This window comes from Delphinus delphis, chromosome 19 (assembly GCF_949987515.2).
Source record: "Delphinus delphis chromosome 19, mDelDel1.2, whole genome shotgun sequence".
NCBI classification, from domain to species: Eukaryota; Metazoa; Chordata; class Mammalia; order Artiodactyla; family Delphinidae; genus Delphinus; species Delphinus delphis.
In genome coordinates this window covers 10,351,151-10,367,372 of record NC_082701.1, presented here as the reverse complement: position 1 = coordinate 10,367,372, position 16,222 = coordinate 10,351,151, and the positions used below count along the sequence as shown (strand labels likewise).

The window sequence follows — 16,222 nt, the reverse complement described above, 5'->3', positions numbered from 1 at the left end:
CAGATAAATCTGCTCTGATCTTAAGCAAGAGCCCAGCACCAGCGCTGCACATTTGGGAAGTTGCAGAAAGAAAACAGCAAAGGAAAGAGTGAAGCTGGGGAACGTGCCACGGACTGAACATTTGTGTTCTCCCAAATTTGTGGATTGATGCCCTAACCCCCACTGTGATAGTGTTAGGAGGTGGGGTCTTTGGGAGGTGATTAGGGTTAGATGAGGTCATGAGCATAGGGTCCCATGATGGGATTAGTGCCTTTATTAGTGCCCTTCCTATTTGAAGAGACACCACAGCTCTCTCCCTACTGTGTGAGGACACAGCAAGAGGGCAGCTGTCTGCAAGCAGGGAAGTGGGCTCTCACCAGAACCCAACCACGCCGGCAGCTGCATCTCAGTCTTCTAGCCTCCAGAACTATTTAAGCCCCCCAGGCTGCAGTATTTTTTTATGGCAGCCTGAGCTGACTCAGACACCCAAGCTTCCTCCTGCAGAAATGGGTCTGTGTTGTCACCGGCAGCCTCCTCAGCGCCTTCAGCATCAACAAGCTCTTCCTCTCCCAAACACCCCTGACAGGACAGGCCATTTCCTGTTTGTCCTGGAACACAGGCATCTGTGGCGGACTGGGCTATTCTTTCCAGTGGAGCTAAGAACACAGGTATTCCACAATGATGGATTCTCCAAACCCTCTTCTCCAAAAGTGCAGGAGGGTGTGGTGTAGTGGACTGGGACTTAAAGTGAAATGGACCTGGATAAATATCTGAGCATCCTTTTTCTCATCAGGAAACCGGGGATAATAATGCCTACCTCATGGGCTGATCTGAGGCTTGTATATTCAGTGTCTGGCACATAATAGATGCTCAATAAATAAGAGACAAGATGGCTACTAGTAAATAATTTTAGCAAATAGCTGGAGTCACAACCAGTCACAAATACATGTTACACTTTCTCCATACCTTTCTACCCCTGCCCCACAGTCAAGTGACTCGGCATCTGGCTGGGAAGGGGAGGGAGGAAGTCCAGGGTGTGCCACGGGAGCGCCACCAGTGAGGGGGCGTCTGGGCCACAATGGGAGAGGAGTTTTTCTGGCAAGTCATTTTGCATGACCCACACTAAAAATGGGTTTTACTAATAAATGAGTGTTCTTTTTTTTTTTTCAATTTTATTGAATTATATTGGGCTGGCCAAAATGTTCATTTGTTTTTAAGTAAAACTGAAAGACATTTTTCATTTTCACCAAGAATTTTATCGAACAATGTATTTACTAACCAAACAAACTTTTTGGCCAACCCAATAGTTGATTTACAATGTTGTGTTAGTTTCAGGTGTACAGCAAAGTGACTCAGTTATACATACATACATATATATATATATATATATATATATTCTTTTCCATTCTGGTTTATCACAGGATATTGAATATAGTTCCCTGTGCTATACAGTAAGACCTTATTGTTTATGTATCCTATATATACTAGTTTGTATCTGCTAATCCCAAGCTCCCAATCCCTGCCCCCCATCCCCCATCCCCCTTGGCAACCACAAGTCTGTTCTCTTTGTCCGTGAGTCTGTTTCTCTTTCGTAGATGTGTTTATTTATATTGTATTTTAGATTCCAATATAAGTGATATCATATGGTGTTTGTCCTTCTCTTTCTGACTTACTTCACTTAGTAGGATAATCTCTTGGTCCATCCATGTTGCTGCAAATGGCATTATTTCATTCTTTTTTATAGCTGAGTAATATTCCATTGTGTACGTGTGTGTGTGTGTGTGTGTGTGTGTGTGTGTGTGTGTGTATTGAATATATATACCACATCTTCTTTTTTTTGAGGTTTTTTTGAATTTTATTTTATTTTTTATACATCAGGTTCTTATCAGTCATCAATTTTATACACATCAGTGTATACATGTCAATCCCAATTGCCCAATTCAGCACACCACCATCCCCACCCCCCCACGACTTTCCCCCCTTGGTGTCCATACGTTTGCTCTCTACATCTGTGTCTCAACTACTGCCCCGCAAACTGGTTCATCTGTACCATTTTTCTAGGTTCCACATACATGCGTTAATATACGATATTTGTTTTTCTCTTTCTGACTTACTTCACTCTGTGTGACAGTCTCTAGATCCATCCACGTCTCAACAAATGACTCAATTTCGTTCCTTTTCATGGCCGAGTAATATTCCATTGTATATATGTACCACAACTTTTTTATCCATTCATCTATTGATGGACATTTAGTATGGTTCCATGTCTTGGACATTGTGAATAGGGCTGTTATGAACATAGAGGTGCAGGATGCGTGTTCTTTTATCCCAAGGGTGATACAAGCAAATTGAGGTTTAATTTCTGAAAAATCCAATGGTTTAGGACAGAAGAGAACACAGGTTAAAGGGGGTGACCTCCGTCATTTGGATGTGGTTGAATAAAGGCAGATACTAATGCTCTTGAGGAGAATTGCAGAGAAAAGCCCAAGAGGAACTCGGCATCAGAGGGGGACAGGGGTGAGGGTGGCAGGTTAAGCCATGAGCTGGTGAAGTCTGTGGTGAAGGAGAACTGAGCAGGGAGACGGTGAGGAATGGTCCCCGTGGGGGTGAGTGTCCATCCATGACGGGACCCCCAGGAGCAAATATCACTCTAGAAGGACCCAGTCCCGCTTCTCAAAATGGTCATCTGGTCCCGATCCCTCGTGGCAAATGCTTGCCGGATGGTTCATTCATTCATGCGTCCACCAAACATCCACTGCCTCCGTCCACGTTGGCCCTGCACCAGGCTCTGGGGCCATGGGGCCGGTGAGATATGGCCTCTGTGGGGTGGGGGTGGGAGTCACAGTCCAGTGGGCGAGCGCCAGATGGTGGGGACGTCCCGCCCCAGCAAACGGAGAGCAGCTCCCCTCTGGGTAACTCCTTGCCCACCAAGTCTCCGCTGGGAAGTCTGCAGTTTCTAGCTCAGCAGACTTCGTGCAGAGGCTGTTGCAGTGGGAGTTGGGCTGGGTGGAGACCCTCTGAGCTTGGTAAATGCGTCTTGCTCTGTTTGGACTTTGCGGAAGCGTTTTCCACGGGCGTGCTCGGGAACTCAGCGCCCCTGGTCTGATGAGCTGTGCTCCTCCACGTACCTGATCACGGAGGCAAAAATCTCCATAATTGATTATCCCGCTGAGTGGCTGAGAGCCGTGTTTGCTAACCGTGAGGCTGAGTCAGCTGCACATTTCCCGGCCCAGCAGCACGCACACGGGTGGATGTTGTCAGCAAGGCCCGGGCAGCAGGGTGAGCCCCAGGCTCCTCCCTCCCTCCTCTCCCAGATGGGGTGGTGGGACAGAGTGGGTGAGGTGAGAGAGTAGAGGGCAGAGGGTGGGAAGATGGGAAATGCCGGGGACGTGGAAGAGGAAGGGGGAAGCCAGTGTTTGTCTCAGAATGCAAGACAAGCCCCGTCGGAGTCGGCCCGTCCCCATCTGGTTCACGCCAGGAGGAGAGCCAGACCACAGAGGAAGCAGGTCTACACGGGCCCCACTTCCTTTCCAAGTAGCAAGAGCCTCCAGGGAGGCACAGGTGAAAACTTCATTACCCTGGAGATCCTGTACCCGGACAGAGGAAAGGGAAGAGCCAGGGAGGCTCAGCCTGAAGCACCAGGAAAATAGGCTGGACCGTCACGTCCAACGGATGGTGAAGGCATCAGGTTCAGCACGTCCTCCTGGCCACCCCTCTGGTTCTGGGTCTTTCAAAACGTGGAGGTTCTTTGGAGATGGACATGGGTCCCAGCCTCTGAGACTCCTTACGTGGACTGAGTCGGTGTAACCCCTGGGTTCAAATGGCATAGGTACCAAATATTTTGCTTTGACCAAATAAGGACACTTGTAACCATGGGAAACATTTAGGAGAACTCAAGGAGTGACTCAGGACCTTAGGACCAGTGGAGGCTGGGTGGGGGTGGGGATGCCTTGCCAGCCCTGATCTGTGCTGATGTCGCCCAAAGATGGGGAATTCAGGGCCAGAAGCTTCCCTGGCGCTTAGAGGAAATCTGTGGGTTGGACACAGTGGGTAAAGGAGAGGGATCTTGGGAGTTGTTTCGGTGGAGGAAAGGCAAGGACAGGGAGGAAGGAACTGCCCCACCCCCAATCCCGGACTAGCCCGCGTTCTCTGGCCCTGCAGCCACCTGCCCAGCAGAGCAGACTCCTCGCATCCAACGCCCACACACTTGGCCCAGACCTGTGCTCCAGCCAGTGTGTGTGTTTGCTCACTGGGGCTGGATGGATTGAATTAAATGGAACCAAATTGAATTGCACTGGGAGGAAAACTCACTTTAAGAAAAAAAAAAACAAGAAAAAAGACAATAAGAAAATCCCCCAAATCAACTGAAGGCGGCAGTTGATGAAAGCTGATTGATTCAATCCATCTCGTTTTGTAATGACGCCTTCATTCGACGGTGCCTTCCAATCGCATCGAGTCACTTTGTGAGCTGCGTGTAGACATGTGCCAGAAGCACTTGCTTTTGCCATTTGACTGGGCAGGGTGGGGGGAGATGTCGAGCAACAAACAGAGGCTATAGGGGGGCCACCTCCGTGACGGCCTCTCCTTGTGTGGTTCAAGTTCAGCCACGCCTTGGCCCACGGCCCTCCCTGCTGTGGTTGGGGGTTGGGGGTGCGATTTCCCGTGAAATACCGCCTGCGTGATTTGCACAAACTCTAACGCAGGCCAAGCAGGCTCCACGCATTAAATGTTCTCTTTCCACTTTTAACCCTCGTTTCCCACGGAGAAGGGTGCCTCTTTCCGTTTGTGGGTGAGAGGGAGTGCAGCACAGTGGGAACCTGCCGGGGAAACCCGGTCGCCCCAGTGGTGGGGCAGTTGCTTAACCAAAGTGCACCTCAGTTTTTTCATCTGAAAAATGGGGATGATAAGAGTAGTGCCTGCACCTGGCACATAAAATGTGCAAAATAAGTGACAGCATCTACCTGCTCTCCCTGGTGATATTGATGATGGTAATGATGGTGATTTTCTACATCTTAAAAAAGAGGTCCAGTCTGACTGCTTTTTGATTTTAGAAGCTTTTCACTTGTTTTTATCCTGTTTATGCTAAGTTTAAAAAAAGAAATACACACACAGTGGAGAGAGGGCGACGGGGAGTGACTCCCTAATGGGTACCTGGTTTCCTTTTGGGGTGATGAAAAAGTTCTAGAACCAGATATGGTGGTGGTTGCACAACAATGTGAATGTACTTGGTACCACTGAACTGTACACTTTAAAATGGCTAAAATGGTAAATTTTATGTTATGTGTGTTTTACCACAATCAAAATGGATGTGTAAGATATGTACCTATAAAATTATGAAACACTACTAAAATAAGGAAAATTTAAGTCCTGAAAAAGCACACACACACGCACACACACGCACACACATACACACACCCTCATTTCTAATCTCTGAAGTGCCCAATGAGAAAAGGGCAGGATTAGGAGTCCAGACACATGTGTGCAGTCCTCAGGCCCCCAGGAATCAGCTTTGTGACTCTAGGCAAGTACCTTGATCTCTCTGGCCCCAGGTTCCTGGATTATAAAAGGAGTTAACGCCTGGCCCCTGCTAGTCTGGCACTAGCTCTGAGCTGCTCCTGCCAATGGAAGCTCCTGGAAGCTGCACCTAATTCCAAACAACACACAACAGTGGCTTCTGAAATCATGTATTTGTGAGATTTAGAACTCTCTTGCTTCTCTTTAAGCAATAGCAGCTCTTCCACTTTTCCCTGTGTTATCCTTTTTTTTCTTTTTTAATTTTTATTTATTTTATTTATTTATTTTTGGCTGTGTTGGGTCTTCGTTGCTGCGCACAGGCTTTCTCTAGTTGCGGTGAGCGGGGGCTATTTTTCGTTGCCGTGCGCGAGCTTCTCGTTGCGGTGGCTTCTCTTGTTGCAGAGCACAGGCTCTAGGCACGTGGGCTTCAGTAGTTATGGCACGTGGGCTCAGTAGTTGTGGCGCACGGGCTTAGTTGCTTCGCGGCATGTGGGATCTTCCCAGACCAGGGCTTGAACCTGTGATCCCTGCGTTGGCAGGCGGCTTCTTAACCACTTCGCCACCAGGGAAGTCCCACCCTGTGTTATCCTTTGACGAATATTAAAATAGATGTGAGCACCATGACCCCATACAGAGAGACACCTGGGGAGGTGGGGACAAACCAGTGCAGGTAGCAGGGGAACCAAGTTTGGGATTAAACACCACATCCACAATTCACAAAGTCCCCATATGAGGATAACCTCAAAACCAGGTGGGGGTAAGGAAGAAGAAGAGGGGGCAGATCAGAGTTTGGGGCAAAGGGAAGACAGAGAAAAAATCACAAAGGAATACCCCAGAGTGGCAGGGAAAATGAGTTTGGAAAATCTGGATGACAGGACCACGGTGTTCTGTTTCCCTTTGTCTTTGCCTGTTAAATCAGACGTAGACTCCCAGCCACACTGGCCGTGCAGTTTAACGTGGGCAGGTTTCCTTGGCCTCCCAGGGAGATAATGCCTCTTCTTCCAGACTTGGCTAGTCAATGAGCAAATCGCAGCCGGCAACCAGATGTGCAATGACGACAATAAATCTAATCCTCTCCCCTTCTTCTCTCTCTCTTTTTTTTCTTAGAGAGCCCACAGTGCCTTGGGAAAAATTGGCTGAATAAAAGGTATAAAGACTTTCTCTTTTTTTTCCTGAATAGTTTTTGACAGATGTGCCCATGTTGAACATCTTGGGAGCTGCTGACAATGGCTGCTGGGGGGTTCTGGGTTTCCTATGCGCTGGAGGGAGGGGATTTGTGGGGGCTGAAGCGGGGGTGGCTCATTTAGCTCATGCCCCCAATGGGCCTGTCCAAAATGCCTGGGAAGGCAGGCCTGGGGAGCCAGAGGAGCCAGCAGGGAAATGAGGGGACAGGAGTTTGTTTAAAGGTGATGCTGTTTAGCAGCTCCAAGCGGCCAGGGAAGCCGTGCTGATTCCTTCCTGGTCCCTGCCCTCCCCTCCCCCGCCCCAGGTACTCAGGGCCGAGGTGTGCACCCCTGAACTGCACAGCCTTCTGAACCAAGGGCACCTCAGGCTCACTGGTCCAGGGTGGTCTGACTTCCCTCGGTGGCCTGGTCTTCTCGAGGAGGGGGCTCAGTTCCCAGTGCCGATCCCCATGGGGGGACTGGACAGGTGTGACCTGAGCCCTGGGTCCCTGTGTTCCTTCTGCCTGCAGCTGATCTCCTTTGTAGATTCACTTTCGGAGTTATACTTTGGGGGGAAAAGTTATTATAAACATAATGTATATTTGTTGTGAATGAAATTAGAAAAGGCAGGTTCGCCGTGTATTTGTAAGCCTGGGTCCCAGCAGGCTTCTCCTCATGGGCTCCTCGGTCTTGGGCTGCAGGTGACAAGGATGGCAAAGCGTGTTCTCAGATCAGAAACGGAAGTAACGCTGTCAAGTGGGAGGAGTCTGACGCCTTCCTGAGCCAAACACTGGAAATTTAGTTTGGTGTTCGCTCTTGCATTGTTTTTGCTGCAAGCCCACCCTTGCTTGCCCCAGAAGTGGGCGTTGGCCAAATGGAGCTTGACTTGGCCAGGGAGCTTTGTCCTGGAAACCGCTCATCGCAGACCACAGGGGCTATGTGGGGAGGACAGCGCGGGCCCCGCTCACTGGCTTTCCATCAGGGCTCCTCTTCTTGTGGCCCTGGGTGACGCATGACAGGGTCCCCAGGGAGTGGCTGTCCTGTCTCTGTGGGTGTTCGATGCGTTTCTCCGTAGGAGGGGACCGAGAAAGTGCAGTCAGCCTTGGTCTCATGCTCTTACGGAGTATTGTAACCACAAAGCTGCTACACATGGCAGCCTTCTTGCCATGCCGTCTTTATAAAATGAGTCTCATTTTACGTGGAAACATACAAACCAGTCTTCAGGTGAATCTGTCTGTGGATAAAGAGTCCATTTGTGCTCTAAGGAATGATGCAGTGATTTGCTGACTTGAATTTTTGCAAACTTGGTGTTTTAATCAGCTTTATCAAAGTATAATGCACACACAATCAACTACATGTATTCAGAGTGTGCCATTTAACGTTTTGACATATGTTTATACCCACAACGTCATCGCTACTGTCAAGATACCGAACATATTCATCACCCCCGAAACTTTCCTGATGCCCCTTTAACCTCTTCCTCCCACCCTTTCCCAATCCCCTCTTCCCAGTCAAGCACTGATCTGCTTCCTGTCACTATAGAATGGTTTGTTTTTCCTAGCGTTTTATATAAATAGAACCATGCCGTATGTACTCTTTTGGGGGGGTGGGGTTTAGCCTCTTTCACGCAGGCTATGTTGAGATTCACCCAGGTGGTGGTATTCATCCATAGTTCATCCTTTTTATTACTGAGTAGTATTCCATGCTATGCATGCACCATAGTTTGTTTATCCATTTAGTCCTTGAAGGACATCTGGGTTGTGTCCAGTTTGGGGCTGTTACAAATAAAGCTGCTTTGAGCATTTGTGTCCAAGTCTTTGTATAGGCACCTGCTTGCTTTTCTCTTGGGTAAAATACCAAGAATGAAATGGCTGGATCCTATGGAAAGTGTGTGTTCAACTTTTTAAGTAAATGCCAAACTGTCTTCCAAAGTGATTGCAGCATTTCATATTCCCACCAGCCAGGTGTGAGGATCACAGTTCTATATTCTCACCAACACTTGGTGTTATCGGTCTTTATAATTTTAACCATTCTAACAGGTATGAAATGGTATTTGGTCGTGGTTTCCCTTGCATTACCCTGATGACAAATGATGTTGAACACCTTTCATGTGGTTGTTTGACGTTCCAAAATTTCCTTTGGTGAAGTGTCTGTTCAAATCTTTGCCTATATTTTTTGGGTGGTTTGTTTTCTTATTGTTGAGTTTGGGGAGTTCTTTATATATTCTTGATACGAGTCCTTTATCAGACCCCTGCTTTGCAGATATTTTCTTCTAATTGGTCTGACTTCTCATTCTCCCAATAGTGTCCTTTCAAAGAGCTGACTTTTTCATTTGGATAAAGCCTAGTTTACTAATGTGTTCTTCATAGATCATGCTGTATCTAAGAAATCTTAGCCTGACCCAAAGTCACCAAGACTTTTTTCCTCCTATCCGTTCTTCTAAACATTTTATAGGTTTTAGGTGTTACATTTGGGTCTATGATTTATGTTGAGTTCATTTTTGTGTACGGTGGGAAGTATGGCTTCAAGTTCATTTTTCTGCATATGGATAGCCCATGATTTCAGTATTACTTATTTAAAAAAAAAAAACTGTCCTTTATCCATTGAATTACCTTTTCAGCCTGGTGAAAAATTACTTGTCACATATGTGTGGGTCCATTTCTGGACTTAGTTGCATTGATCTATTTGTTTACCTTGATGCCATACCATACTGTCATGATTATTGTAGCTTTATAATAAGTCTGAAAATCAGGTAATGTTAGCCCTCCAGCTTTGTTCTTTTTTTTTCTAAGTTGTATTGGCTATTCTAGGTCCCCTAAATTTAGAATCCACGCATGGATTTTTTTTTTTAATGCCCACTGGGATTTTGATCCGGATTGCATTGAGTCTATAGATCAACTTGAATCTTAACAGTATTGTCTCCTGACTCATAAACAAGGTGTGTCTCCCCAGTTAACTGGGGCTCCTGTCTCTCATCTGTAGTTTGCAATTTTCAGTGTATAGGTCTTACATGTCTCTTGTCTGATTTATCCCTAGGTACTGCATATTTTTTTTTATAATGGCCACTTTATTCATTTTTAAAGAAAGGGTCCAAGCAGTGGGTGATTGTAGCTGGAGCATAACCTCTAGGTTGCAAAATTTCCCACCTTCCTTCACCCATAAGGAAGAAGCATGTAAAGGAATGTGGTGGAAAAATTAACCCTACTATGAATAGGACTTTTATACTTTCATAAGTAAAGTGGTTTGAAGAGATCTTTTCTCTGTCCCTTTTTGATTTCTTTACCATTTAGATTTTCATCTTTTATTGTATTCTTCTTCCATGGGGCTAGTGATGAAATGTGGTCCAGGATTTCCTCCAACCTGGGAAAAAATACTACTCTCATCCCTCTTTCTACTAACTCTGAGTTATAGAGCCAGGTAGTTGCAACCCAGTGGGACCCAGGAGACAATAAGCATGAGAGAGGCCTCTTACGCTCACATTTTGTCTGGGCTTTGAACTGGAGGGAAAACCAAGATATCTTAATCTGACTCATGTTACCACACTAGGAGAATTTATAGAGATATGTGACTGAATTTCTAGTAATTAGTAATGTGTGAATTTTTGTGGAGTATCCCTAGGTATTGCATATTTTATGCTATTTTAAATGGTATTTTTCTTTCAATTTCTGATTGTTTGTTGCTAGTGTATAGAAGTACAATTATGTTTTTGGATATCAATCTTCTATCCTGAAACCTTGCTAAACTCACTTACTAGTTCTAGTAGCTTTTTTGTAGATTCTGTCAGATTTCCTACATTGATAATCATGCTGTCTGTGAATAAAGACAGTTTTACTTCTTCCTTTCCAATCTGGAGACCTTTTTTTTTTTTTGCGGTACGCGGGCCTCTCACTGTTGTGGCCTCTCCCGTTGTGGTGCACAGGCTCCGGACGCGCAGGCTCAACGGCCATGGCTCACGGGCCCAGCCGCTCTGCGGCATGTGGGATCATCCCGGACTGGGGCACGAACCCGTGTCCCCTGCATCGGCAGGCGGACTCTCAACCGCTGCGCCACCAGGGAAGCCCCCAATCTGGAGACCTTTTATTTCTTTTCCTTGCCTTGTTCCACTGAACCTCCAGTAGAACAATGAGTAGAAGTGGTGAAAATGGACATTCTTGATCTCAAAAGATAGTAAGCCTTTCATTGTCAAGTATGATATTAGCTGTAGGTTTTTCAAAGATTCCCTTCTATTCCTAGTTCCCTTCTATTGCTAGCTTGTTGAAAGGTTTTATCAGTTTTTTATTAGCAATTGATGTTGATTTTTGTTAAATTCCCCTCCTGTGTCTACTGAAATGGTCATATGCTTTTCCTTTTTTAGTCTGTAAAAAAAAAACTTCGACATATATACACTAATATGTATAAAATGGATAACTAATAAGAACCTGCTGTATAAAAAAATAAAATTCAAAAAAAAAATAAAGACGATCATTTTCCTCTAATTGCTGCCTTAAAAAAAATACTTTAGGGCTTCCCTGGTGGCGCAGTGGTTGAGAGTCCGCCTGCCGATGCAGGGGACATGGGTTCGTGCCCCAGTCCGGGAAGATCTCACATGCCGCAGAGCAGCTGGGCCCGTGAGCCATGGCCGCTGAGCCTGCGCGTCCAAAGCCTGTGCTCCGCAACAGGAGAGGCCGCAACAGTGAGAGGCCCGCGTACAGCAAAAAAAAAAAAAAAAAAAACTTTAAAAACTTGGTGAATTATATTCATTGATTTTCAAACTCTAATCCAGCATAGGCTTAAGTCTATCATCTCACTATTTTTTCTGTTTTTCTCATTTGTTCCTTATTCCCTTTTCCCTCTTTTATTGCTTTCTTTTGGATTGAGTATTTTTTTATTATTCCATTTTATCTCCATTCTTGACTTATTAGCTATACCTCTTATTTTGTTATTTTGACGGTTGATTTAGAGTTTACAATGTATATATTTAGCTAATTACAGTCTACCTTCAGGTGATATTAACCCACTTGGCACAAGTATAAGTACACTTCCATTTCTCCCCCCTTGACCTTCATGCTATTATTACCATGTATTTTATTTATGCATGTGTAATAAACCTTACAATGCTGTTTTTTGTTTAAACGGTTATATTTTAAAGAGATTTAAGTAATAAGGAAAAAGTCATATATTTATCCATACAGTTACCACTTCTGGTGGCCTAGAGCACAGGTTCTAGGCGCACGGGCTTCAGTAGTCGTGGTTCGCGGGTTCTAAAGCGCAGGCTCAGTAGTTGTGGCGCACGGGCTTAGTTGCTCTGCGGCATGTGGGATCTTCCCGGACCAGGGCTCGACCCCGTATTCCCTGCATTGGCAAGCGGATTCTTAACCACTGCGCCACCAGGGAAGCCCATGCCTGGTAATCTTTAACTGGATGCTACATCCTGTAAATGTTATCTTCTTGGGTGCTGGATACTTTTATTCCTATAGATACTCTTGAGCTTTGTTCTGGGATGCAACTAAGTTATTTAGAAAGAGTTTGATCCTCTCAGATCTTGCTTTTAAGATTTGTTAGGCCCCAAGGCATGGTTAGTCTAGGTTCAGTGTCCCCTACTACCAAGGCAAGCCCCTCTGAGCTCCATGAACCGGGAAGTGTCCCAGTCTGGCTGGTGAGGACACACGCTATTCCTGGCCCCGAGTGAGTGCCAAACACAGTTTCCTCTAATCCTTTCAGATGGTTCTTCCCTCAAATGCATGTGCTGATGAGTACCCAGCTGAATACTCATTGGGGACCCTCTACAGTTCTCCAGGGTCCCTGCTTTTTCCAGCTCTCTCCTCTCTGCTATCCAGCCTTGCAGCGCCAGCCAACTTGGTCTCCCCAGCTCTCAGCTCTGTCTCAGCTCAAGGACAACACCAGGCTCTACTTGGGGTCCCTGCACTTTGGCCTGAAAACTCTCTAGATGGCAAGCTGTGGGGACTCCCCTCACTGGTTTCCCATCTCTCAGAGATCACTGTCCTTCATTGCCTGGTGTCCAGTGTCTTAAAAACCACTCTTGGCTCAAGGCACCAGGGTGGAAGGGGGCAGAGCTCCTGAGAAGGAGGCAGGCTGAGGCGCTGGTCAAGGCATCTTGGGCCTGGGGGTGAGAGGTCCAAGTGTAGAGACAAACACCATTGTCTCATTTTCCTTGAGAATGGCCCGCCCACTGCCCACCTCAATTAAGAAGAATCTGCAGTATCAAGAACTTAGCTCTTAGAAGATCGTTACAAAGGGCTCGTCACAAAATCTCTTCTCAGGAAACTTTTGACTGTAAAGAATAAGGGGGGAGGGGCAGGACAATACCTACAAGCCTCCTAAAACCTCAGTGGTGGGGAGCTCAGAAATCCCCCAGTGGTGGGGGAGAAGGGAACCAAGAGTCCCTCAGCAGCCCCAACTGCCTCATGGTTTAAGCATATCGGGGGCAGCGTCCACCTTGACCCCAACACAAGTAACTGAGCAGGGGGAAGGACCTGTCAGAGACTAAGGCCATTCATTCCTCCAAATCGCAGTCCCCACACCCCCTCCGCTGAGCCGGGCGCAGCAGGAGCTGCACTCTTAGTGCTTTATCTGTGCACAGCATCTCCCCGCTTACGAGGGGCTCACACAGCTGTTAGCTCATTCAGCATGTTATCCCATTGACCGTAGGGTCCATCTTATAGATGGGGGAAACTGAGGCTTAGGATGGGTAAGTGATTTGCCCAGGCTCGTGCTGCGCAGGCTTCTTTTCATGCCGAGAATTTCCCTTGAGCAAAGTTGATGATCCCTGTAAGAGAGTGTGGGTTTCCTGAGCTTGGGTTTCTGAGCCCCTTCCCAACCATGGCTCCACCTGCCACACCAAAGGAGCTAACTGACCAGCATGGGGCACAGAGGCCTCGACCCTGCCCGGCCCACTAGGGCTCTCCCGACCTTTGACAGAGCATTTCCGTTATCAGGGTTGTCAGCGGTCTAGCTTCATGGGACTGCAAAGCTCCTGACTCAGGGTAGAGCTTTTCTTTGGAATATCAGATGTCAGGAGCTCTTTGATACAAATGCACACATGTGTTTGGACTAGTGCATCAGTTAGGCTGCCATAGTGGGAACAAAAACAAAAGGTTGGGGGAAATGCCTGAAAATGTTGATCACAAAGGGTTCACCCAAACCCCTGGCTATTTCTAACTCTAAGGCCAAAGCTACACTGTACCAGCAACGTGGGCACTGCTTTCCAGAAAATCAGCTCCCAAACCGTCAAGCTCTGCGTCGCAGGGACTGACAAGTGTCCCCAGAGCCTCCCTTGGCTTTCAGGATGTATCCAGCTGGGTGGCTTTGTGCCACCCAGAAAAGAAGCAGGACATGAAACATTTGAGGTGGGATTAGAGGACAACAGAAGGAGCCTATGTGTGCGCATCCATGTTTGTGCGAAAGTATAAAGAGCCCGAGTCTGTGTTTTCCCCCGAGTATTAATTACGGCTGGAGAGGAGGCCTGTCCGGGCGTGTTCAGCTTGGGCAGAGTAATTTATCATCTGGTTTCAAGGAGCAGAAGGCGGGTCACGGTGCAGAGAGCAAGACACACATCTCTCTCTCAGAATTCACAGCCGCCCCCACCTGCTCCGGAGTGGACAGCTTTGCCCAAGGCACGTGCCAGAGGGGGCACGGAGAGCTTGCAGGCAGCACTCTGGGAGAGAAGGGAGCTAGTGAGGCCTTGACACAACCTGCATAAGACAGAACGCATCGTGGGAAAAGCCTGTGCGGGCGGCTTGAAATGAGAAACTGTCCAGTCTCTCTCAGATGTCTGCCCCTGTTGGGGGGACAGGCAGAAAGACATGGGCGCCAGCCAGCCTGGCTGCCCACACCGGATTCCTTCTGATCCTGCAGGCCTTTCCTCAAGGCCAACAGAAGGGCCAGGGCTCTCTGGGATCCACTGGGGTGGTCCACAAAGACGGCAGGTTTTATTCCTTTTGGTGGCTGAAAAGCAGGGTTACGTATCGGCTCACCACTTAGCAAAGTGAAGGTCCCTCGCCATGTGACGAGGTTGTAATTCAGGATCTCCCTGGCCTTGGTGAGGTGACCAGAATGGCAAAACCAGTACAGAGGACTGGGCCGTCCTCCCTCTGCCCCTGGGTCCCTCCACCCTCACCTGAGCACTAGGGTCACCCCCTGTGTCTCCTGAGCGGCTCAGGGTCTTCCCGGGCACTTTGCTTTTGTCCTTTCTACCATCACATGCATGCTCCTGTCTACTGCTGCTGCAGGCGGATGCCGGACACCTGAGCCTGGAGTGACCACACTCTCACTTTCAGCAGCAAGTGTTTTTCTGAAAAGTTATAAAGTATATAATAATGAGTACTGGCCCCAGGTCAGCTCTCCTTACCACCCTTCCCCTCGAACCCCAGCCAGCGGACACTGAGAGGGCCCCTGCCCCTGCACGAAATCCTCCTGGGAAGGCCCTGGGCGGCACCAGTGGTCCCGTCCATGCCGGTGCCGTGAGCACCTGCTGTGCTCCAGGGCCTGTGCTAGGTGCTCGGGACACCACCCTGAACCAGCCAGGCTGATACCCGAGCAAATAATCACCCCTTCCTGGCGGGGGGCGGGGGGCGGGTGGCACACCTCCAGCCAGTCTATGGGAATAAAGGGAAAACCACTCAGAGGCAGAGGTCCTACTTGCCTCCATGGATGTGCTCTCACCAGCTGCTCAACTCACAGCTTCAGTCTCTCGGGTCTTCTGTTCTTCCTCTGCTGGATTTAGCCTTCTGGGATTCGGCACACAGAACCGGTGGTCTCGGTCAAACCAGCAAGAAATCTCCAGGCTTCTTTGCTGGGTGTCCAGCCTCCTGACTCTCTGGTATCTGGAGATGCGTTAGAGGGAAGGAGGGAAGGACAGGAGGTGCAGGAACGAGGATGGAGCAGAACGAGACGGGGTCAGAGGAGCGTCTGCAGCTGCTTCTGTGCAGCCCAGGCCAAGAAGGAAGTCACTGCCCAGAGGCTGAGGGTCCCCGAGGCTGGCCGGGCCCCAGAGACTCCTGAACGACTTGCCGAGTTGGAGTTTTTCCTTCCCCGGTTTCTTGGTGAATAAATTCACTTGCCCCCCCGACCCCCACTTTCACACCTGCTTCTCTCTTCATTCTTATAACTGCAAATTCCCTTGATTGAATTTATAGTGGTGATCATTTATCAAACACCACGTGTGTTCCAGGCCCTTTACCTTGGTGATTTCTAAACCTCATAACCATCCAGGAAAGTAAATGATTCTATCCCATTTTGCCAAAAAGGAAACTGAGGCTCAGAGAAGTTAAGTAACTTTCTAAAAGCCACACTGCAAGTCAGCAGCTGAGCTGGAATTAGCGCAGGTCTGAGTGATGCCAGATTCAGGCTCCTTCTGCCCCAGCAGTTTGACCCTCAAGAGGTGCCTAGTGCCAACAAAGACACCACAGACACATGTTCTCTTGATCAAGGTTGGGAGGATAGGAGAGGACTGGTAATTGAGCCGAGAAACCATCCCCACTCCTCTGTGGGTGCTGGCTCTGAAGAAATCCTTAGGGTGAGTGGAGATGGTCTTAAGGTCTTCCTCCTTAGATACCTGGCCCTCCCCC

The 16,222-nt window shown here is 47.9% G+C and overlaps 1 protein-coding gene across 11 annotated transcripts in view; it reads left to right on the top strand.

Moving 5' to 3' along the window:
- Positions 1-16,222, top strand: part of RBFOX3 (RNA binding fox-1 homolog 3) — a 499,416-nt gene that overhangs the window by 362,314 nt on the left and 120,880 nt on the right. For 10 of the 11 annotated variants that reach the window (XM_059998381.1, XM_059998379.1, XM_059998376.1 and 7 more), the window contains exon 4: positions 6,601-6,640. The exons of the other annotated variant lie outside the window; for it this stretch is intronic. The gene's annotated coding sequence lies outside the window, so the exon portion shown is untranslated. The remainder of the gene's footprint in view (positions 1-6,600; positions 6,641-16,222) is intronic. 11 annotated transcript variants of the gene reach the window in all.